This window comes from Drosophila miranda, chromosome 2 (assembly GCF_003369915.1).
Source record: "Drosophila miranda strain MSH22 chromosome 2, D.miranda_PacBio2.1, whole genome shotgun sequence".
Lineage (NCBI taxonomy): Eukaryota > Metazoa > Arthropoda > Insecta > Diptera > Drosophilidae > Drosophila > Drosophila miranda.
Window position 1 is genome coordinate 33,529,694 of NC_046675.1, and position 24,618 is coordinate 33,554,311.

The following is a 24,618-nucleotide window of genomic DNA, read 5'->3' on the forward strand; positions in this document are numbered from 1 at the left end:
CGAAGGTTCTGGAAATTCTCGATGTCACTGATCCGTTGAATGGGCAGCGGCGTGTGACTGGCTTACTTCAACAGCAGCCAGCAACTCAGCTTTTAATGATATGAAAAGTGTATCGAAGTTTTCGCGCAGCTCACTCCCAATCTCGTTTAGATCGAGAGCCTCCAATTCATTATGGGCCTTATTGAATTCTCGAATTTCTGCCAACATATCAAGGCGCACCTCGACTTCCGCGGTGGTCCACTTGTCGATTTTATTCCCCGCGAAGGATTCGCCAATCCTGTGAAATCGATCATATAATGACTGACTTTTACGCTTATAAAGACTCAATCTGGCATCACAGTATTTCCGCCCGTGCCTGTATTCGGATCGTTGTCTGGACGTTGACATGGAATGACTGCATCTTTCAAGAGGCGATGCAGTTTCTGCACCGTCAAGTGGCACGTGTGAAACCAGCAGAAGGCTGTTACGCGCGGATCCCAGGCAAAACGCAGCCCTCCTCCCGGCCAACCGACCGAGGGGCGCTGCCGCATGACGCGCGGTGCGTAGCCGAACCAAACGCGAACATGCAAGAAAGATAGCTATTAGACTAACATTCGAGAAAAATTAGCACAAAACTTACTAAGAAACTAAGCATGCAATCAAAATACAAATACCACTACAGTTACTAATTAATAGAAAGGTGAGTAAGGATTAATAATTTAATAAGAGGAAGAGAATTAGTGTTGGATATAATATGGTAGAGAGAATTATAATCCGAGCATAAGACCCTAAACGGTTCATGCAAGGAATAATTCGATCTACAACGTGGAAGGAACAACGGTATAAAATTTCTAGTCAGTCTAATAGGAATCGTGAAGTTTATGCGGCTCAACAGATCAGGGCTGTCTATGTCACCCCTGATCAAGTTGTGCATAAATATCACACCAAGCATTTTTCTACGGTTAACTAAGGATGGGAGATTTACTAATAGTAGTCTACTACAGGTGATTTTTGCGGTCTTCACGGCCGCTTCCCACAACCCTCCAAAATACGGAGATCGTGGTGGCCACTTTAGTGGCGCCACTCGCGACTTTGAGCACAAAACGTGGCTCGAAGACTGGGCTTCCCTGGACACGACATATACGCAAGCGCCATATGCTTCTAAGCTGGCACAGATGCTAGACTAGAACGAAGAACGAAGCGAGAAAATGAGATCCGAGAAATGCTTGCCAAACTGTTTATCTGATTTACTGATTTATCAATCCAAGAGGGTCGTAGAAACGCGCAGTCGTAGATTAAACCGACCGCTTTAAGTGCTTTGAGTTTGTGTCAAGTGCGGACAAGACAAAAAGCAGCTGATCCGAAGTAGGGTCCCACGCTAAGCCGAGAGTTTTGGCTATATCGCTTCCATCATTTAACTTTAGGAACATCTCTATGTCATCTTCAGGGGTTCCCTCAAGTACTTCGTGGTGACTGGAGCACCATTTCCTAAGTCTAAAATTACCACGGGACAGTAAAGCTGATGTTTGGTGCATCTTGTCCATGACCTGTGCGACCGAATTACCGCCCGAAATAAGGTCATCCACGTAAAACTCCTGCCGCAGAGCAGCTGAGCCAAGAGGGTAGGACTCAACCTCGTCGATGGCCAGCTGGTGCATTGAGCAAACCGCTAAAAATGATGCAGCCCTCGTCCCGTATGTGACGGTGTCTAATGTGTAGACTTGAACCTCGGACTCGATGGAATCTCGCCATAGGACTCGCACTGATACAAATTGTCGGGTGGAGACACTCGTACGCAGCGGTACATTTTACAAATGTCCCCAGTGAGAGCGACTGGATATATTCAAAAGCGAATCAAAATGTTAAACAATGCAGGCTGAATAACAGGGCCCGTCATCATCACATCATTTATAGAATATCCAGTTGATGTAGCTGCGGATCCATCGAAAACGACACGGAGTTTTGTCGTCGTACTGTCCTCCTTTAGGACAGGGAATCAGGCAGGAATAGGCTACGGGAATCAGGGTTGACTTGGTGCATATGATGCAAATAAATGTACCGCTACCGCTCCTTGAGTGTAGGATTTCGCTCCAGTTTACGCTCCAGACTGATGAACCGTCGATAAGCCTGAGTATAAGATTCTCCTTAGCGATCAGTATTGTTATTTAGCGGCAGACGAACTGCATACTCCCCGGATGGCAAACGTAAAAGGTGGCTTACGAAATGTGCTTCACAATCGTCTTCCTCTTTGGTATTCAAATCAGCCTCCACACAATTCTCGACTTCCGAAAACATACGAAGAGTTTTATCCAACATTGCTTCCATCTCAGCTTCCGAATCTGGACAATTGTGCGTTGCCAAAAGCGCCGCGCTTGATACCTTTTGTCCACCGCCAGATACGATCCACCCAAGCTGGGTTTTCTGCAGAAGAGGCAGGCCATCGGTGAGTTTGATTTGCCCTACGCAGAGGAGATCATAAAAAACGCTCGCCCAATAAGATCAACCCGTTGATAATTCAAAAATGCAGGATCGGCGAGTTGATTGTTAGATGGAATACTCCAATCGGATACATTTACTGCCATACTTAGTTGACAATCGGTAATCGTGGGGGTGATGAGAGTAGTAAGCGTAATTGTGTAAGCAGAGGTGCGAGTCCTCCCATTTGGTTTGCGTCTTCGAATCCAACTTCTGCAGCAGCATGTTGATGACCATGAATCCTGAAATCTCCTCAGCAGTTGCCAATGTCTGCAACGCTCGCATGTGTAAATTTGCTGCATCCGAAAACTCCCGAAGCCTTTTTGCAGAAGGCGAGTCTACCCTCTTGAGCCCAAGAATCTTCTTGATGTGTGCCTGAAAAACAAGTCCTTTGTTATTAAAACGTTTATTAAGTATATCCAGAGCCACACGATAATTGGCACTGAAGAGCTCCAACGATCGAACCGCATCCAAAGCCGCATCAGCGAGACAGGAGCGAAGGTTCTGGAAATTCTCGATGTCACTGAGCCGTTGAATGGGCAGCGGCGTGTGACTGGCTTACTTCAACAGCAGCCAGCAACTCAGCTTTTAATGATATGAAAAGTGTATCGAAGTTTTCGCGCAGCTCACTCCCAATCTCGTTTAGATCGAGAGCCTCCAATTCATTATGGGCCTTATTGAATTCTCGAATTTCTGCCAACATATCAAGGCGCACCTCGACTTCCGCGGTGGTCCACTTGTCGATTTTATTCCCCGCGAAGGATTCGCCAAGCCTGTGAAATCGATCATATAATGACTGACTTTTACGCTTATAAAGACTCAATCTGGCATCACAGTATTTCCGCCCGTGCCTGTATTCGGAATTACTGCATCTTTCAAGAGGCGATGCAGTTTCTGCACCGTCAAGTGGCACGTGTGAAACCAGCAGAAGGCTGTTACGCGCGGATCCCAGGCAAAACGCAGCCCTCCTCCCGCCCAACCGACCGAGGGGCGCTGCCGCATGACGCGCGGTGCGTAGCCGAACCAAACGCGAACATGCAAGAAAGATAGCTATTAGACTAACATTCGAGGAAAATTAGTACTAAACTTACTAAGAAACTAAGCATGCAATCAAAGTACAAATACCACTACAGTTACTAATTAATAGAAAGGTGTGTAAGGATTAATAATTTAATAAGAGGAAGAGAATTAGTGGTGGATATAATATGGTAGAGGGAATTATAATCCAAGCATAAGACCCTAAACGGTTCATGCAAGGAATAATTCGATCTACAAAGTGGAAGGAACAACGGTATAAAATTTCTAGTCAGTCTAATAGGAATCGTGAAGTTTATGCGGCTCAACAGATCAGGGCTGTCTATGTCACCCCTGATCAAGTTGTGCATAAATATCACACCAAGCATTTTTCTACGGTTAACTAAGGATGGGAGGTTTACTAATAGTAGTCTACTAGAGTAAGATGGGAGTCTTACACCCGCATCCCAGTTAAGGCCCCGCAGAGCAAAGAGTAAAAAGTTTTTCTGTACTGATTCTATACGGTCCTGGTGTACTTTGTACTGAGGGCACCATACACAGGAGCCGTATTCTAAGATCGGACGAACAAGCGAGGTATAGAGAGTCTTTGTTATATAGGGGTCGTCAAATTCCTTTGACCACCTCTTTATAAACCCAAGCACGCCCATGGCCTTATGTACCATGGTAGAAATGTGTTCGGAAAACTTTAACTTGGGGTCTAACATAACACCCAGATCATCCACCAGGGTAATTCTCTCAAGAGAACCACCAAATAGGGTGTAGGGAGCCAACAAAGGGCTAAAACGATGAAATGTCATAACTTTGCATTTCGAGGCATTAAGGTGTAACAAGTTTGCACAACACCATGACTGAAAGTTATTGAGATCGGATTGCAAGCGAGGATGAAATGAAATGTCCTTGTACTGGACACAGAGTTTAACATCCTCCGCATACATAAGTACTCGAGAATATATAAATACTGAAGGCAAGTCATTAATAAAGAGTGTAAAGAGTAGGGGGCTTAGATGGCTGCCCTGTGGTACTCCCGAAGAAACCTTTACTGGTAAAGAGAGGGAGTTTTTGAAGACGACTCTTGAGACCTGGAACAAAGATAGCTAGAAATCCATTGCTCGTCCGATCTTAGAATACGGCTCCTGTGTATGGTGCCCTCAGTACAAAGTACACCAGGACCGTATAGAATCAGTACAGAAAAACCTTTTTACTCTTTGCTTTGCTCTGCTCTCCCATCTTACTCTAGTAGACTACTATTAGTAAACCTCCCATCCTTAGTTAACCGTAGAAAAATGCTTGGTGTGATATTTATGCACAACTTGATCAGGGGTGACAAAGACAGCCCTGATCTGTTGAGCCGCATAAACTTCACGATTCCTAGTAGACTGACTAGAAATTTTATACCGTTGTTCCTTCCACTTTGTAGATCGAATTATTCCTTGCATGAACCGTTTAGGGTCTTATGCTCGGATTATAATTCCCTCTACCATATTATATCCACCACTAATTCTCTTCCTCTTATTAAATTACAAATCCTTACACACCTTTCTAGTAATTAGTAATTGTAGTGGTATTTGTATTTTGATTGCATGCTTAGTTTCTTAGTAAGTTTAGTGCTAATTTTCCTCGAATGTTAGTCTAATAGCTATCTTTCTTGCATGTTCGCGTTCGGTTCGGCTACGCACCGTGCGTCATGCGGCAGCGCCCCTCGGTCGGTTGGGCTGCGTTTTGCCTGGGATCCGCGCGTAACAGCCTTCTGCTGGTTTCACATGGGCCACTTGACGGTGCAGTAACTGCATCGCCTCTTGAAAGATGCAGTCATTGCATGTCAACGTCCAAGAACAAAATAACCGTATATTTAAGCATTGTTATTGTATGAGCAGAGTGAGCCGCCTATGTTTTGCAAGCGTTGATGTTCTCCAGAGCTGCTGCGCTCTCCAGCTAAAGGGACTCTCTGCTGCCGCCACTTCGGCAATTACCTTTGCTGTACCGCCGCCACTTCGGCAATCACTTTTGATCTGCCACCTTCGTTTTTAAGTTTCATGCTAACCCCTCTGCGCATCGGTTGCATACCTCTTACCTATCTGGCCCTAGCAAGAAATCGGCTTCAGCTCAGCCACAAAATCAAATAAATATTATAAAGTTTATCCCATTGCTTTACATTGCCGCTCCGATCGCTAAGCGCAGCTTCGCTCGGCAGACGTCGGAAGGCAGACGCAAGGCGGAGATAGCGAAGAGCGAGCTGTCAGAGAGCGTTTAACAAGGCAAGCAAGCGCAAAGCTTTTACAAAACTCGAGTGACATAGACATAAGTGAAAAACGAAATAAGCGGCTGAGGGCCAAGAATTAGGTGCTATTTGGCAAGCAGCTAATAGGCTGGGTTCTGCTCCGAACAATTTTGGTTTAAACTTTTTAAAACAAAAAAAAAACATTATTATAGTGGTTTGTTGCGTAAATTCTACATAGTTTATTGGCAGAAAAAAATGTAAACCATTCTTGAAGACTTGAAGAATAAGCTCAAAAGTAAAAAGCATTCGCTTTTCGAATCAGGTCGATTCCGCTGAAATACATTACATTGTTTGAATCCTTTAACTGAAAGGACGAACTATTTGCAAGAGCAAATCGAGGAGATAATAGGTGATGATGCATATGCAGCCGAGTTGAAAGAGCTGACGATTATATCTAAGATAATAACTAAAGATAATGTCGCTTATCGCCTTTGATGCAGCAAGCGATACGAAGCACTGGTCTTCTTCAGCCCCAACGTGTACTAGACTTCCGAAGTTGGCATTACCCAAATTTAGTGGTAAACATTCGGAGGTCAAAAATTTCATTAGCATTTTCGAGAGAATAGTCCATAGCGACAATAGCATACCGGTGATCGAAAAATTGCATCATTTGATTTCGTGCCTTTCTGATGAAGCATTAGGAACAATAATGGCGTTCCAACTCAGAGAGGCCAATTATGAAAAGACCACGGCCGGCCTAAAACGAGTATACGACAAGGAGTGTTTGACTTTTATGAATTTCTTCACATTTTTCGATCTGCCGAGAATATCGTATCAGTCCACATAGGCCTTAAGAAATCTAATCGATACTGTTTCGTCGATACACGGATCGTTGCTGTCGATCGGAGACGATACAAAGATATCGACCCAGTGACGAAACAAAAGTGGGATGAAAAATTTACTTATGAGAAGTAGCCGCTTTGGTCCGACTTTGAGAAAGTCTTGAAACGATTCTGCTGAAGAATCGCCAGAGCCAAGGCAAGACAATGTCATGGCAAGCAAGCAACATAGTCGCAGTTCATTTGCTTTGTCTTCCACTTCAACCAACATTAAAACTCAGTAAACTTGTAGCTATTGCAATTCAGGAGACCATGCAGGGTTAAATTGCCCTCCATTTTCTCGTCTCTCGGTTAAGTAAAGGTTTGAGTTAGCCAAGTCGGCATCTTTATTCATTAATTGTCTGCGAACATGCATGTAACATGCACAGCCAATAAAAGTCGAGTGTGTAACCAACCGCTCACATCATACATTATTGCATAGATACACATCGACTGCGTTGCCACCACCCCAAGAGAGTAGTACTTCTCCTCCGTCAAATCAGAATCAACCTTCCACGCATGCTCTGGATGCGGGTAATTCTGGCTAAGGCGATCGTAAGTGTCCGAAATAAGAGCGGTGAGCACATTTTGGGCAGAGCTCTACTTGACTCTGGATCTCAAACCAATTTAATTAGAGAGGACCTCGCTCATCGCCTACAGATCCGTAGAGAGGAGTCGTGTATTAACTTGCTTGGAATTGGTGAATTTAATTCTCAAGTAAAGTAAGTAAAATACACAGCGGTGAAGGCGCTAATAAATAGTCGTGAGTTCTTTTTTGATTTTTGGATCCTAGAAGCAATTTCAGGTTATCACCTTGACCAGTCAGTGAATGTGACTGACTGGCGAATCACAGAGAACCTACCACTGGCAGACCTTACTAGTACAAGCCACAAAGACTATATATACTGATAGGAGCAGAATCGTTCTTTGAATGATTAGCTGTTGGTCAAATTAAGCAAGGTCCTGTCTTTTCAACTCTTCATACAACCCTTCTTGGCTAGGTTGTTTCGGGAATATATGTTTTCAAGAGTTCTGCACCCCAAAGTCAAATGGTTTGAGTTGCAGTGAAGAGCTGCTAATGTCTATCGATAGGACTTTGCACAAATATTGTTCCCTGGAGGGGATCGGCAGTTTCAGCTCATGGTGTAGAGAAGAGACCCTTCTGAATCCTTGAGATTCTATAAGCTCAACACTGTAACCTATGGGACTGAACCAGCCCCATTCTTGGCTATCCAGTGTTTGAAAAGGTTGAGTGAGCCTGCAAAGCAAATTCCATAAAGATACTAACATTTTTGGGTCCGACTTTTACGTCGATGACTTGGTGACTGGTGCTGCATGCGTAAAGAGCTAAGTCCGATGTGTTTCAGGTTCTCCAGACCGCAGGGCTTGAGTTGACTAAGTGGCTTTCAAAGAGTTTTCGCCCGAGATCACTGCATCTGGGAGCATAGCCGAACCCATAAAAACCTCGGATTCAGAGTCGACAAATCCGTTAGGAATCTCATGGTTACCTATTGACGATGCCTTTAAGTTCAAAATTGATAATTCAGTTATGGGTCTTTGAGGCTGGCAAAAACCCTCTAGCTGAACCATCCACAAGGGTGCCGGATGAGCAATGGACACTGCATTATCCCGGGAAGGGTAATGCACTGTCGCTTGCTCTGTCCGGGGTAATGCAGTGTCTAGCTAAGGCAATGGTCTAGCGTCTTCCCGATCTATAGTTGGGGGAACTGAACCAGGGCCATGGCCTGGTGGTGGCTGGCGGCCAAGCATAAAACGCTAGAATGTGGTCCCCTAGAAAATATTAACTGGTATGGACCTTCAGGCCAGCTATGGAGGCGGACAAAGGTCAAGCAAGGGTTGGGATGTCAACCCAAAAGCGTGGAAAGCGTGACTGCTACCACCGGCGGGCACGGGGAGGAGCAATCTTATCTGCGTGACGTCAGCGGTCACACCTCGGGCATGGCGGGAGCAGGCTATTTCAGTTGCAATACTACTGCCACAAAAACGACGCGTTGCAGGGTGATCCGGGCGGGTGCCACTGTCGTCACAGACTCGGATCCGGAGAGCGTTCTGTCCATTAGCAAGACTGAAGAAGAAAGCCTTCTCCGCTCGACGGAAACAGGAACCAGCTCCCTGCGAAAGGACGGGCCGAAGCGTTCCAGGGAGGGGATAAAGGCAAAAGCTCAGTAAGTTACTGAGCCGGCTTCAAGGCAAGTCGAATATCTCCCAAGAGGAGAAATCCAAGCTAGCCTGGGCTGAGCAACGGGTACAGGAGGGCCGCAAGCACTACACGCAGCTGCCCCAGATGCAGGCAGCAATTGGCGAATTCGCTAACAAGGTGGGGGAGATGTTGGCCAACAAGAGGCGCTCGATCGAGAGTGCTGCGAAAGACACTCCGGCGAGCAACGCGTGCCCCATTACCCGACGAAGGGGGCCAGCATTTGATCCTCTAGATCAGCATGGAGGCGGAGGACCTTCTGTATCCCAAGGTAGCAAGACCTGGAATAAAGGTAGCTAGAAATCCATCTCAGGAGGTTGGGCGGAAACTCTAAAAGGTCAAGTTTATGCGCTAGAAGGCTATGGGTTACAGAGTCGAATGCTTTACTAAAGTCGGTGTAAATGACATCCGCCTGTAAGTTACTTTGAAAGCCTTTAATGAAAGAGGTAAACTCTAACAAATTCGTGGTGGTTGATCGCTGCCTTATAAATCCACGCTGAGTTGGAGATATAAGTGACTTGCAGAGATGTTGCAAGTGCGGAGTTAAGACCTTCTCAAACATTTTAGGAATAGCGGATAACTTTGATATACCTTCATAATTTTTTGCATCAGAATTGCTACCTTTTTAGGGAGAGTAATTATAAACGATTCCTTCCAGATCGGTGGTAAGCAAGAAGAATCAATGGACAGGGTGAATAGTTTAAGCAAGGGTCAAGAATCAAGCTACAAAAAAATTTGCATTGTAAAAAATGTTTGTGCCATTTATGACATCAGTGCACAAGTACCAAACGGACCAATCAAAATCCCTAATAAGGTTATTAAGCTTCGTAAACTCGGCTTTACGAAAGCAGCGGACTCGTTCAGGTACTCTACTCGACCGATCCAATACAGTTGGTCCTATATCTAGAAGCACCTCGAAAGTAGGGTGGTAGGCGTCTTCAGGTATAGTGAGCGGAAGGGCTCGGGTTAACAACACTATGGTCGGATCCGATACAAAGCACAGATCAAGCAATCGACCCAAGGAATATTTTTCTTGGTTGACTTGAGACAGGGACAGGTCAAGGAAGCCGTCAACAAAGTCATGCCGTCATGAGCACAGGGTTACTAGACTCGTTTACCGAAGAGCAAACAGTTTCTGGCAATTTGAAGTCACCAAGAACTATCATACGATCTTTATCTGATAGCGAGGAAGAAACAGCGGTTAAAGCGGACAAGTGCTGCTCATAAATAGAGATATCCGAAGAAGGTGGAATAAACGAGCAATTAATGAATAAAGCGAAAGCGGGAAAAATCAGTTTTACATGCAGGAATTCCAGTTCCTGTTGAACTTGGACTGTGAAATGTTCCGACGTAAAGTTAGAGTCCACTGCAATCAGAACCCCTCCTGCAATTCGATACGAACAGTCTTTTCTAAGAACTTGGAACTAAGAATGTCCGGCTTTAACCAGGTTTCGGTAAGCACAATAACGTGGGAAGAAAATGCAACACCATCCCGGAAAAGAGGGCTGAGCTTACTACGCAAGCCTCTAACATTTTGATAGGTTACTAAAAGAGAAGTTAGTTTTTTGGATGGGTAGAAGCAAGACGGGAAGATGAGGAAGAGGAAGTTGAGGTTGAGGGTGACACACTGGAATGATTTGTAAGAGTAATGGGTCTTCTTCTTAGCCTCAGCCGTGAAAGAAAAACTTGTCGTTTTGGTGGGACTCCCACCAGTGGTTTGGGCACCACAGACCTAGTACCTGTGGTGGCAATTTTTGGACGTCCGGAACTTCTGATCACTCGTGGGATTGGAATTGACGGGACAGCTAGCGAGCTTGCGGACACCACGGACACGGACGCTGCAGACGTACTTGGCTGAACGTTCTCCAAAGCGATGAATTCGGTTACCGAATCTGCATCGCCAGCAGCTGTCGTTGCCCTTGGAGTGCCAAATGAGATCAACTGCTGAACACTTGGAGTGGTCGGTGTCAATTTTTCGGCCGCAAGCGGCTGAGCTACGATTGACACTTGCAGATCCCGCGGAGTGACCCTTTTATGCTTCTGAGACTCATTCAGCAGTTTCAGACTGCCAAACTGAGACTCCATGGCTGGGAGCCGAACGTACTGCATTTTAAAGCCAACGGTCAGCTCCATAAATCCCTTCCGCGTCTGCCTCATAAATATTACCATATTACCTCACAACTGTAGTGCAATCCATTACGTTTGGAGATACAATCACTCACGAGGCCCGTAAACCCAGCGCATTTTGAGTGCATTAGTGTTTTCCATACATGTTAATGATCTAGCCAGTGTCTTGTCTGACTGTGAAGTACATTTATAAGCTGATGACGTCAAAATGTATGTTAGTAGGCCCGTTAATGAAATAAATATTTGTGTTAATAGGTCTAATAAAATGATTTCCCTAATTGAGAAATGGTCAAAAGAGAATGTCCTGGGATAAATCATAAAAAATCAAAATGTATTGTAATTGCCAAAATACTGATTGATATAAAAATCTCGAGAATTTATACATAGGAAATACACCGATTTCCTACGAAGATTGTGTAGTTAATCTGGGAATAACATTCAATAGTACTCTGTCATGGAGTAAACATATATCAAAGGAAACTGGACGTATGTACATATGGTCTGTTGCGTCAGCTCTCAGCATCTATGACTTTTTTGACAGAAGAAATAAGACTATTAATTGCTAAAGTCATTCTCATCCATACTCTCTTTTATGGCATAGAATTGTTGGTCATTGTGACGCTCGTGACTTGCGCACATTAGTGGTAGGCTTTAATTCCGTTCCATTGTCCGTTATGCTTTTAATTTAAGTCGTTTTGACCATGTTTCACACCTGTCTCGTTAAATACTTGACCTCAACTTGACCTCATGGATAGATTTTAAAACCTTAGTAGACTTTCATAAAATTGTGAAAACCCAAGAACCGATTTACCTTTACCGCAAACTTAGCCCCGCTACATCACAAAGAACAAACAATTACTTATGCTCTCGAATTCAAACGCTTTGCTCGAAGAGACAGTTCTTCATTAACGCTATCCGTTTATGGAACAATCTTCCCCATAGCAACAAAACCATTAGGTGCGCAAATCAATTTCACTTTAAAGTTAAAAAACTCTTGGGATAACAATAAAATTGAATTAACAAAGACAAATAAAAAATATAAATAGCAAATAAATAAAATATATAATATAATCATTAAAAACTTATGTTAAATTACAATTATAAGAATAACATAAGCTTCTCTAAACATGTTAAATAATATTTATTAGATTTAAGTAAATAGCTTCCTACACAAATTCGAAAGGTGACTAGCGCAATAAACATAGGTGTAAATTTGTAGCGCTAAGATAGAGCATGAAAATAAAATAAATAAATAGGAACAAAAAATCACTCACTACACTATACGCATAGCGACAGCGTAGCAGCAAAGCCCTTTACTATGCTCACAAGACAGGAACGTGACAACCACTGGTTTATAGAAACATATCGACTCGGTTTGAATTATATATACATTTTATAGGGTTGTAGATGTTTCTGTTCGTTAAAAACGTACGCCCATTTTAATATACCCCTTCATGGGTATACAAATTAGAACGCTAACTGGAACGGTTAGCAAACAAAGAGTTATGGGACTAAACTTAAAATATTAGTAATAAACTCGAGTAATATACCTTTGTGGCCAAGTTTTGTACTGAATAGCGTCGTTCTGAAATAATTGTTTATTAACAGAACCTTCAAAATAATATGGTGATTGTCCAATTCGTCTCTTAAAAGTTGAATGATTCACAAGGCTTTTAAAATTTAAAATTTTTTTCGTAATGTAACCTGATATTAAAACGTTTTGCTTTAAATGTCTGAAAAAAAATTAAATTTTTTAAAACATGTTTTTAAGTGTTTATAAAATTTTCACCTGTGATAGTTCATAATTTGAAAAATGGTTGTATTATATGTATTTTGTTCTTTATTAGTCCGAATAATAGGGTTGAAAAACAGATTAAATGGCATAATTCCACTATTCAGTAAATCGTTTATATTTAGATAAATATTAATTTCGGCAACATTGTTATGAAAAAATGTATTCCAAATTGATATCCAACACATTATGATATAATACCGCATTGTATTTAAAGTAGACGCTACAACCAGTTTAAGATATAAACTGCAGATGTTTTCAATCAAAGAGCTTGGGTGAAATATTTCGGTTCCACTGGTTGCGTTCTTATTAAAGCATGATAAGTAAGTAAGAAAACATAGCTTCGGTGATGGACGCTTTGAACACTCTTACAGATCTACTATTCCTATTTAGGTACATACATATATCAGCGATTTGAAATAATAATTTAATTTCTTTCAAGTTTGGTTGAGATGATTGATTTTTTCGGTGCCTTTATAAAAATAAAAAAATATTATTATTATATTATTATTATTATTATTATTATTATTTTTCGAGGGATTTTTCTGTCGGCAGGGGAAGAAATTTATTTTCCGTATTTAATAATGTATACCCTATTTTTTTTTTTTCGCCTTAAAGTATATGTGTTTAAAATATTATTTTAAAGTGTGAAATCACATTCAAAGTTTTACGGCAAGGTTTTTTGAGATATATTACTAAATTAACGATTTACATATAAAATAAATTTAAGGTACAATTTTTAACAAAGTAGGCAATTTCAAAATTTTATTGAGAGTTCTATCTTTTTAAAGTCTCCTTTTTAAAATTTGTTCCCCACTCTCTCTAATGAAAGACTTTTCTTTCTTTTTTAAATAGGATGGGTTATTGTTCCATGATGAACGGCACAGGCTCAAAAAGCTGTTTTTAAGTTTTTCATTTTATGAAATGATATCTTGCTTTTTACGGATATGGTTGGCTACAATGGAAAAAATTGAAAAAAATTACAGACATTTTTGAGTTGTTTTAGTCACAACCTAGGAATACTATAGAGGGTTCAATTAGCCCCCGAACATCTTGTTTTGCATAATTTTCTTTCCGTTTCGCTTCAAGCTCTCAAAACATTTTGAACAATTAAAGTGCGCTTCCAAATTTTGTAGACCAGATTGTATTTTTGAATGCTCCAGATTTTTTCAAGCGTCCTTTAGCTTTTTAAAAAGGGAATGTAACTTTTGCTTCATACAGAGTTTTCAGTCAAGCTCACAGCTGTGATAGCGGCAGGCCAAATAAAACGAGGGGGAACGTTGTGAGTTGCTGCGGACACCGCAACTCTACGGTTATACCCGATACTAAGTCAGTATGGCTCTCCTCCGGCAGACGCCGCTAATATTAAACGACACGACAAAGAGTGTGTGCGAGAGAGACAGAAAATCAGTCTGAGCGTGACGTCGGGCGCTGCGTAGCCACTGCAAATTGATTTGTTCCTATTGGCTATAAAAATGATCTGATCTGATCCAGATTCAGCAATCTGATAGATATGGTCATTATCTATGATTCTTTGTTTTTAGTTTTCTCGAATGTGCAATATTGTGGATGCAACAGATTTTCGTCCTTTGTGTGGGCTGAAGGGGGTGAGGCGAAATTTTGAGATACACGTTTTATAGTAAGATCTAACAGGAGTGCGGATACCAAATTTGGTTACTCTAGCCTTAATAGTCTCTGAGATTTTTGAATATCCCCAGATTTTCGTCCTTTGCGGGGGCGGAAGGGGGTGTGGCGAAATTTTGAAACAAACTCGTCTCGGTCCGATATATTTGGAGTGTGGATACCAAATTTGGTTGCTCTAGCTTTTGTAGTCTCTGAGATCTAGGCGCTAATGTTTTACTCTAAGCAAAGCCGCCTATGCTACGTGTGTGTTAGAGAGAGACAGGGCGAGAAAAAATGAAATTGTTTTCTTGATGCTGGCTATAATAATAATACGATCCAATTCAGATTCCGCAGTCTTAAAGATATGGTCATTCTCTACAATTCTACGTTTTTGGTTTTCTCATATCCTTAAAATTGTGGAGGCCACAGATTTTCGTCCTTTGTGGGGGCGGAAGTGGGCGGGGCGAAGTTTTGAAATATTTTTGTAGCAGTGACATATCACAGAAGTCTGGATCCAAAACATCGTTGCTCTAGCTCTTATAGTCTTTGAGCACTAGGCGCTGAAGGGGACGGACAGACGGACAGACGGACAGACGGACAGACGGACGGACGGACGGACGGACAGACGGACAGACAGACAGGGCTCAATCGACTCGGCTATTGATGCTGATCAAGAATATATATACTTTATGGGGTCGGAAACGATTCCTTCTGGACGTTACACACATCCACTTTTACCACAAATCTAATATACCCCAATACTCATTTTGAGTATCGGGTATAAATATAACCGTGCCGTTGCAGTTCTGGCAAAGCAATGAGTTGTTCTCTATTTTCAAATGCGTCTACAATTGGAAGACGTGCCTCCTTACAGCTTCAACCATATAGAGCTGGGAAAAGCTTTCCATCTTAATGAAGACTGACCATTTCTGGCATATTATTGTTGAAATTATTGGCTTTTATCGCAACCTCCCGTTTCATCCGACTTTCTGTACGCATTCGTTGACTTATTAATACTAGGCTCATGAAAATTATAACCAATTGCCTCTATTGTAGCTTTTAGAATGTAAACAGAGTCAAGAATAAACAAATAAGCTGGCACCTATCAAAGGCTACCGCGAGCGTGATTAAAACGATGTTGTTCCGAGATTTTGCATGGAATATTTCGAATGGAATAGTCGAATATTTTTTGAATAGTAAATCATTGACTAAAAGATTAAATTGTAAAAAAATCGAATTCATTCTTTCAAATCCGTCTTGCCGAAATAAATAATAAATAGTTACCCAAAGTTTTCGGTTCTACGTTCTCCTCTGATTTTTCATGGCGCCCTCGGGTTGACTGTAAATTTGATTATATGCAACTTAATAAGTGACAGTGACACAAAGAAATTTCAGTTTTTGCAAGTATAATCGTTGCCCTGTGTGTGTCCAACCAGCAATAAATTTGCGTAATCTCATCGCGTCGGTCGCGCCAATCACGCCGAGGGATTCCCTGCGATCAAGCAAGGAAAGTATCAGGTGGACTCAAAGATCCAAAAGCAGAATCAGATGTATTTGTGCAAAAAATTAAAGGCAGAGAAAAAACATCTAAAGCTTTCTGTGAAGTGTCTTGTGCTGAAAACATTGGACATCGCTCTCAATTCTAGGCACATGCGTATGATATAAATAGTAGAGATTGATTGCAAGCATTTTTATTAATAATTTCATATTATAAATAAATAAATACATATAAATAAAATACACATAAATACATACATATCGACATATACAGACATATGAACCGCTATTTGCAATAGCACTGCAATCACTGTCGCCCCTCCCCACACTTTTGTTCTAACTTCCCCGTCACCAAACCTCAACAGAAAGTTTGTTCGTTTGCCCAAGCCCCCCTGTATAGAAAATATCCACGCATATGTACATACAAGCAGCAGCATCGGCTCATTATTCCGCTTTTGCTTCTCCACAGCCACTTGCGTTGTGTTTGTTGGGAACATTTTTGTAGCCGCTCTTGAGCTTAACGGCGCACCAAGTGACGTGCTACCCTGTATCTAAGTGGTATATTCTTTTCGGCTGTTACTTGCCAAGTGACTCGCTACCCTGTATCTGAGGGGTATATTGTTTTCTTACGTTACTTTCAACCACTCTCAAACCGAGATCACTGCATCTGGGAGCATAGCCGAACCCATAAAAACCTCGGATTCAGAGTCGACAAATCCGTTAGGAATCTCATGGTTACCTATTGACGATGCCTTTAAGTTCAAAATTGATAATTCAGTTATGGGTCTTTGAGGCTGGCAAAAACCCTCTAGCTGAACCATCCACAAGGGTGCCGGATGAGCAATGGACACCGCATTATCCCGGGAAGGGTAATGCACTGTCGCTTGCTCTGTCCGGGGTAATGCAGTGTCTAGCTAAGGCAATGGTCTAGCGTCTTCCCGATCTATAGTTGGGGGAACTGAACCAGGGCCATGGCCTGGTGGTGGCTGGCGGCCAAGCATAAAACGCTAGAATGTGGTCCCCTAGAAAATATTAACTGGTATGGACCTTCAGGCCAGCTATGGAGGCGGACAAAGGTCAAGCAAGGGTTGGGATGTCAACCCAAAAGCGTGGAAAGCGTGACTGCTACCACCGGCGGGCACGGGGAGGAGCAATCTTATCTGCGTGACGCCAGCGGTCACACCTCGGGCATGGCGGGAGCAGGCTATTTCAGTTGCAATACTACTGCCACAAAAACGACGCGTTGCAGGGTGATCCGGGCGGGTGCCGCTGTCGTCACAGACTCGGATCCGGAGAGCGTTCTGTCCATTAGCAAGACTGAAGAAGAAAGCCTTCTCCGCTCGACGGAAACAGGAACCAGCTCCCTGCGAAAGGACGGGCCGAAGCGTTCCAGGGAGGGGATAAAGGCAAAAGCTCAGTAAGTTACTGAGCCGGCTTCAAGGCAAGTCGAATATCTCCCAAGAGGAGAAATCCAAGCTAGCCTGGGCTGAGCAACGGGTACAGGAGGGCCGCAAGCACTACACGCAGCTGCCCCAGATGCAGGCAGCAATTGGCGAATTCGCTAACAAGGTGGGGGAGATGTTGGCCAACAAGAGGCGCTCGATCGAGAGTGCTGCGAAAGACACTCCGGCGAGCAAGCGGCAACGCGTGCCCCATTACCCGACGAAGGGGGCCAGCATTTGATCCTCCAGATCAGCATGGAGGCGGAGGACCTTCTGTATCCCAAGGTAGCAAGACCTGGAATAAAGGTAGCTAGAAATCCATCTCAGGAGGTTGGGCGGAAACTCTAAAAGGTCAAGTTTATGCGCTAGAAGGCTATGGGTTACAGAGTCGAATGCTTTACTAAAGTCGGTGTAAATGACATCCGCCTGTAAGTTACTTTGAAAGCCTTTAATGAAAGAGGTAAACTCTAACAAATTCGTGGTGGTTGATCGCTGCCTTATAAATCCACGCTGAGTTGGAGATATAAGTGACTTGCAGAGATGTTGCAAGTGCGGAGTTAAGACCTTCTCAAACATTTTAGGAATAGCGGATAACTTTGATATACCTTCATAATTTTTTGCATCAGAATTGCTACCTTTTTAGGGAGAGTAATTATAAACGATTCCTTCCAGATCGGTGGTAAGCAAGAAGAATCAATGGACAGGGTGAATAGTTTAAGCAAGGGTCAAGAATCAAGCTACAAAAAAATTTGCATTGTAAAAAATGTTTGTGCCATTTATGACATCAGTGCACAAGTACCAAACGGACCAATCAAAATCCCTAATAAGGTTATTAAGCTTCGTAAACTCGGCTTTACGAAAGCAGCGGACTCGTTCAGGTACTCTACTCGACCGATCCAATACAGTTGGTCCTATATCTAGAAGCACCTCGAAAGTAGGGTGGTAGGCGTCTTCAGGTATAGTGAGCGGAAGGGCTCGGGTTAACAACACTATGGTCGGATCCGATACAAAGCACAGATCAAGCAATCGACCCAAGGAATATTTTTCTTGGTTGACTTGAGACAGGGACAGGTCAAGGAAGCCGTCAACAAAGTCATGCCGTCATGAGCACAGGGTTACTAGACTCGTTTACCGAAGAGCAAACAGTTTCTGGCAATTTGAAGTCACCAAGAACTATCATACGATCTTTATCTGATAGCGAGGAAGAAACAGCGGTTAAAGCGGACAAGTGCTGCTCATAAATAGAGATATCCGAAGAAGGTGGAATAAACGAGCAATTAATGAATAAAGCGAAAGCGGGAAAAATCAGTTTTACATGCAGGAATTCCAGTTCCTGTTGAACTTGGACTGTGAAATGTTCCGACGTAAAGTTAGAGTCCACTGCAATCAGAACCCCTCCTGCAATTCGATACGAACAGTCTTTTCTAAGAACTTGGAACTAAGAATGTCCGGCTTTAACCAGGTTTCGGTAAGCACAATAACGTGGGAAGAAAATGCAACACCATCCCGGAAAAGAGGGCTGAGCTTACTACGCAAGCCTCTAACATTTTGATAGGTTACTAAAAGAGAAGTTAGTTTTTTGGATGGGTAGAAGCAAGACGGGAAGATGAGGAAGAGGAAGTTGAGGTTGAGGGTGACACACTGGAATGATTTGTAAGAGTAATGGGTCTTCTTCTTAGCCTCAGCCGTGAAAGAAAAACTTGTCGTTTTGGTGGGACTCCCACCAGTGGTTTGGGCACCACAGACCTAGTACCTGTGGTGGCAATTTTTGGACGTCCGGAACTTCTGATCACTCGTGGGATTGGAATTGACGGGACAGCTAGCGAGCTTGCGGACACCACGGACACGGACGCTGCAGACGTACTTGGCTGAACGTTCTCCAAAGCGATGAATTCGGTTACCGAATCTGCATCGCCAGCAGCTGTCGTTGCCCTTGGAGTGCCAAATGAGATCAACTGCTGAACACTTGGAGTGGTCGGTGTCAATTTTTCGGCCGCAAGCGGCTGAGCTACGATTGACACTTGCAGATCCCGCGGAGTGACCCTTTTATGCTTCTGAGACTCATTCAGCAGTTTCAGACTGCCAAACTGAGACTCCATGGCTGGGAGCCGAACGTACTGCATTTTAAAGCCAACGGTCAGCTCCATAAATCCCTTCCGCGTCTGCCTCATAAATATTACCATATTACCTCACAACTGTAGTGCAATCCATTACGTTTGGAGATACAATCACTCACGAGGCCCGTAAACCCAGCGCATTTTGAGTGCATTAGTGTTTTCCATACATGTTAATGATCTAGCCAGTGTCTTGTCTGACTGTGAAGTACATTTATAAGCTGATGACGTCAAAATGTATGTTAGTAGGCCCGTTAATGAAATAAATATTTGTGTTAATAGGTCTAATAAAATGATTTCCCTAATTGAGAAATGGTCAAAAGAGAATGTCCTGGGATAAATCATAAAAAATCAAAATGTATTGTAATTGCCAAAATACTGATTGATATAAAAATCTCGAGAATTTATACATAGGAAATACACCGATTTCCTACGAAGATTGTGTAGTTAATCTGGGAATAACATTCAATAGTACTCTGTCATGGAGTAAACATATATCAAAGGAAACTGGACGTATGTACATATGGTCTGTTGCGTCAGCTCTCAGCATCTATGACTTTTTTGACAGAAGAAATAAGACTATTAATTGCTAAAGTCATTCTCATCCATACTCTCTTTTATGGCATAGAATTGTTGGTCATTGTGACGCTCGTGACTTGCGCACATTAGTGGTAGGCTTTAATTCCGTTCCATTGTCCGTTATGCTTTTAATTTAAGTCGTTTTGACCATGTTTCACACCTGTCTCGTTAAATACTTGACCTCAACTTGACCTCATGGATAGATTTTAAAACCTTAGTAGACTTTCATAAAATTGTGAAAACCCAAGAACCGATTTACCTTTACCGCAAACTTAGCCCCGCTACATCACAAAGAACAAACAATTACTTATGCTCTCGAATTCAAACGCTTTGCTCGAAGAGACAGTTCTTCATTAACGCTATCCGTTTATGGAACAATCTTCCCCATAGCAACAAAACCATTAGGTGCGCAAATCAATTTCACTTTAAAGTTAAAAAACTCTTGGGATAACAATAAAATTGAATTAACAAAGACAAATAAAAAATATAAATAGCAAATAAATAAAATATATAATATAATCATTAAAAACTTATGTTAAATTACAATTATAAGAATAACATAAGCTTCTCTAAACATGTTAAATAATATTTATTAGATTTAAGTAAATAGCTTCCTACACAAATTCGAAAGGTGACTAGCGCAATAAACATAGGTGTAAATTTGTAGCGCTAAGATAGAGCATGAAAATAAAATAAATAAATAGGAACAAAAAATCACTCACTACACTATACGCATAGCGACAGCGTAGCAGCAAAGCCCTTTACTATGCTCACAAGACAGGAACGTGACAACCACTGGTTTATAGAAACATATCGACTCGGTTTGAATTATATATACATTTTATAGGGTTGTAGATGTTTCTGTTCGTTAAAAACGTACGCCCATTTTAATATACCCCTTCATGGGTATACAAATTAGAACGCTAACTGGAACAGTTAGCAAACAAAGAGTTATGGGACTAAACTTAAAATATTAGTAATAAACTCGAGTAATATACCTTTGTGGCCAAGTTTTGTACTGAATAGCGTCGTTCTGAAATAATTGTTTATTAACAGAACCTTCAAAATAATATGGTGATTGTCCAATTCGTCTCTTAAAAGTTGAATGATTCACAAGGCTTTTAAAATTTAAAATTTTTTTCGTAATGTAACCTGATATTAAAACGTTTTGCTTTAAATGTCTGAAAAAAAATTAAATTTTTTAAAACATGTTTTTAAGTGTTTATAAAATTTTCACCTGTGATAGTTCATAATTTGAAAAATGGTTGTATTATATGTATTTTGTTCTTTATTAGTCCGAATAATAGGGTTGAAAAACAGATTAAATGGCATAATTCCACTATTCAGTAAATCGTTTATATTTAGATAAATATTAATTTCGGCAACATTGTTATGAAAAAATGTATTCCAAATTGATATCCAACACATTATGATATAATACCGCATTGTATTTAAAGTAGACGCTACAACCAGTTTAAGATATAAACTGCAGATGTTTTCAATCAAAGAGCTTGGGTGAAATATTTCGGTTCCACTGGTTGCGTTCTTATTAAAGCATGATAAGTAAGTAAGAAAACATAGCTTCGGTGATGGACGCTTTGAACACTCTTACAGATCTACTATTCCTATTTAGGTACATACATATATCAGCGATTTGAAATAATAATTTAATTTCTTTCAAGTTTGGTTGAGATGATTGATTTTTTCGGTGCCTTTATAAAAATAAAAAAAAAATAATAATTATATTATTATTATTATTATTATTATTTTTCGAGGGATTTTTCTGTCGGCAGGGGAAGAAATTTATTTTCCGTATTTAATAATGTATACCCTATTTTTTTTTTTTCGCCTTAAAGTATATGTGTTTAAAATATTATTTTAAAGTGTGAAATCACATTCAAAGTTTTACGGCAAGGTTTTTTGAGATATATTACTAAATTAACGATTTACATATAAAATAAATTTAAGGTACAATTTTTAACAAAGTAGGCAATTTCAAAATTTTATTGAGAGTTCTATCTTTTTAAAGTCTCCTTTTTAAAATTTGTTCCCCACTCTCTCTAATGAAAGACTTTTCTTTCTTTTTTAAATAGGATGGGTTATTGTTCCATGATGAACGGCACAGGCTCAAAAAGCTGTTTTTAAGTTTTTCATTTTATGAAATGATATCTTGCTTTTTACGGATATGGTTGGCTACAATGGAAAAAATTGAAAAAAATTACAGACATTTTTGAGTCGTTTTAGTCACAACCTAGGAATACTATAGAGGGTTCAATTAGCCCCCGAACATCTTGTTTTGCATAATTTTCTTTCCGTTTCGCTTCAAGCTCTCAAAACATTTTGAACAATTAAAGTGCGCTTCCAAATTTTGTAGACCAGATTGTATTTTTGAATGCTCCAGATTTTTTCAAGCGTCCTTTAGCTTTTTAAAAAGGGAATGTAACTTTTGCTTCATACAGAGTTTTCAGTACAAGCTCACAGCTGTGATAGCGGCAGGCCAAATAAAACGAGGGGGAACGTTGTGAGTTGCTGCGGACACCGCAACTCTACGGTTATACCCGATACTAAGTCAGTATGGCTCTCCTCCGGCAGACGCCGCTAATATTAAACGACACGACAAAGAGTGCGTGCGAGAGAGACAGAAAATCAGTCTGAGCGTGACGTCGGGCGCTGCGTAGCCACTGCAAATTGATTTGTTCCTATTGGCTATAAAAATGATCTGATCTGATCCAGATTCAGCAATCTGATAGATATGGTCATTATCTATGATTCTTTGTTTTTAGTTTTCTCGAATGTGCAATATTGTGGATGCAACAGATTTTCGTCCTTTGTGTGGGCGGAAGGGGGTGAGGCGAAATTTTGAGATACAAGTTTTATAGTAAGATCTAACAGGAGTGCGGATACCAAATTTGGTTACTCTAGCCTTAATAGTCTCTGAGATTTTTGAATATCCCCAGATTTTCGTCCTTTGCGGGGGCGGAAGGGGGTGTGGCGAAATTTTGAAACAAACTCGTCTCGGTCCGATATATTTGGAGTGTGGATACCAAATTTGGTTGCTCTAGCTTTTGTAGTCTCTGAGATCTAGGCGCTAATGTTTTACTCTAAGCAAAGCCGCCTATGCTACGTGTGTGTTAGAGAGAGACAGGGCGAGAAAAAATGAAATTGTTTTCTTGATGCTGGCTATAATAATAATACGATCCAATTCAGATTCCGCAGTCTTAAAGATATGGTCATTCTCTACAATTCTACGTTTTTGGTTTTCTCATATCCTTAAAATTGTGGAGGCCACAGATTTTCGTCCTTTGTGGGGGCGGAAGTGGGCGGGGCGAAGTTTTGAAATATTTTTGTAGCAGTGACATATCACAGAAGTCTGGATCCAAAACATCGTTGCTCTAGCTCTTATAGTCTTTGAGCACTAGGCGCTGAAGGGGACGGACAGACGGACAGACGGACAGACGGACAGACGGACGGACGGACGGACGGACAGACGGACAGACAGACAGGGCTCAATCGACTCGGCTATTGATGCTGATCAAGAATATATATACTTTATGGGGTCGGAAACGATTCCTTCTGGACGTTACACACATCCACTTTTACCACAAATCTAATATACCCCAATACTCATTTTGAGTATCGGGTATAAATATAACCGTGCCGTTGCAGTTCTGGCAAAGCAATGAGTTGTTCTCTATTTTCAAATGCGTCTACAATTGGAAGACGTGCCTCCTTACAGCTTCAACCATATAGAGCTGGGAAAAGCTTTCCATCTTAATGAAGACTGACCATTTCTGGCATATTATTGTTGAAATTATTGGCTTTTATCGCAACCTCCCGTTTCATCCGACTTTCTGTACGCATTCGTTGACTTATTAATACTAGGCTCATGAAAATTATAACCAATTGCCTCTATTGTAGCTTTTAGAATGTAAACAGAGTCAAGAATAAACAAATAAGCTGGCACCTATCAAAGGCTACCGCGAGCGTGATTAAAACGATGTTGTTCCGAGATTTTGCATGGAATATTTCGAATGGAGTAGTCGAATATTTTTTGAATAGTAAATCATTGACTAAAAGATTAAATTGTAAAAAAATCGAATTCATTCTTTCAAATCCGTCTTGCCGAAATAAATAATAAATAGTTACCCAAAGTTTTCGGTTCTACGTTCTCCTCTGATTTTTCATGGCGCCCTCGGGTTGACTGTAAATTTGATTATATGCAACTTAATAAGTGACAGTGACACAAAGAAATTTCAGTTTTTGCAAGTATAATCGTTGCCCTGTGTGTGTCCAACCAGCAATAAATTTGCGTAATCTCATCGCGTCGGTCGCGCCAATCACGCCGAGGGATTCCCTGCGATCAAGCAAGGAAAGTATCAGGTGGACTCAAAGATCCAAAAGCAGAATCAGATGTATTTGTGCAAAAAATTAAAGGCAGAGAAAAAACATCTAAAGCTTTCTGTGAAGTGTCTTGTGCTGAAAACATTGGACATCGCTCTCAATTCTAGGCACATGCGTATGATATACATAGTAGAGATTGATTGCAAGCATTTTTATTAATAATTTCATATTATAAATAAATAAATACATATAAATAAAATACACATAAATACATACATATCGACATATACAGACATATGA

The 24,618-nt window shown here is 41.3% G+C and overlaps 1 long non-coding RNA gene across 1 annotated transcript; it reads right to left on the reverse strand.

Moving 5' to 3' along the window:
* Positions 1-12,279: 12,279 nt before the first annotated feature.
* On the reverse strand, positions 12,280-24,326 carry LOC117187136. Its single transcript, XR_004471905.1, has 5 exons — positions 24,124-24,326; positions 21,215-21,689; positions 20,976-21,158; positions 12,720-13,194; positions 12,280-12,663 (listed from the first exon to the last, which is right to left on the reverse strand). It is a non-coding gene; the product is annotated as an uncharacterized LOC117187136 (long non-coding RNA).
* Between the last annotated feature and the right edge of the window lie 292 nt (positions 24,327-24,618).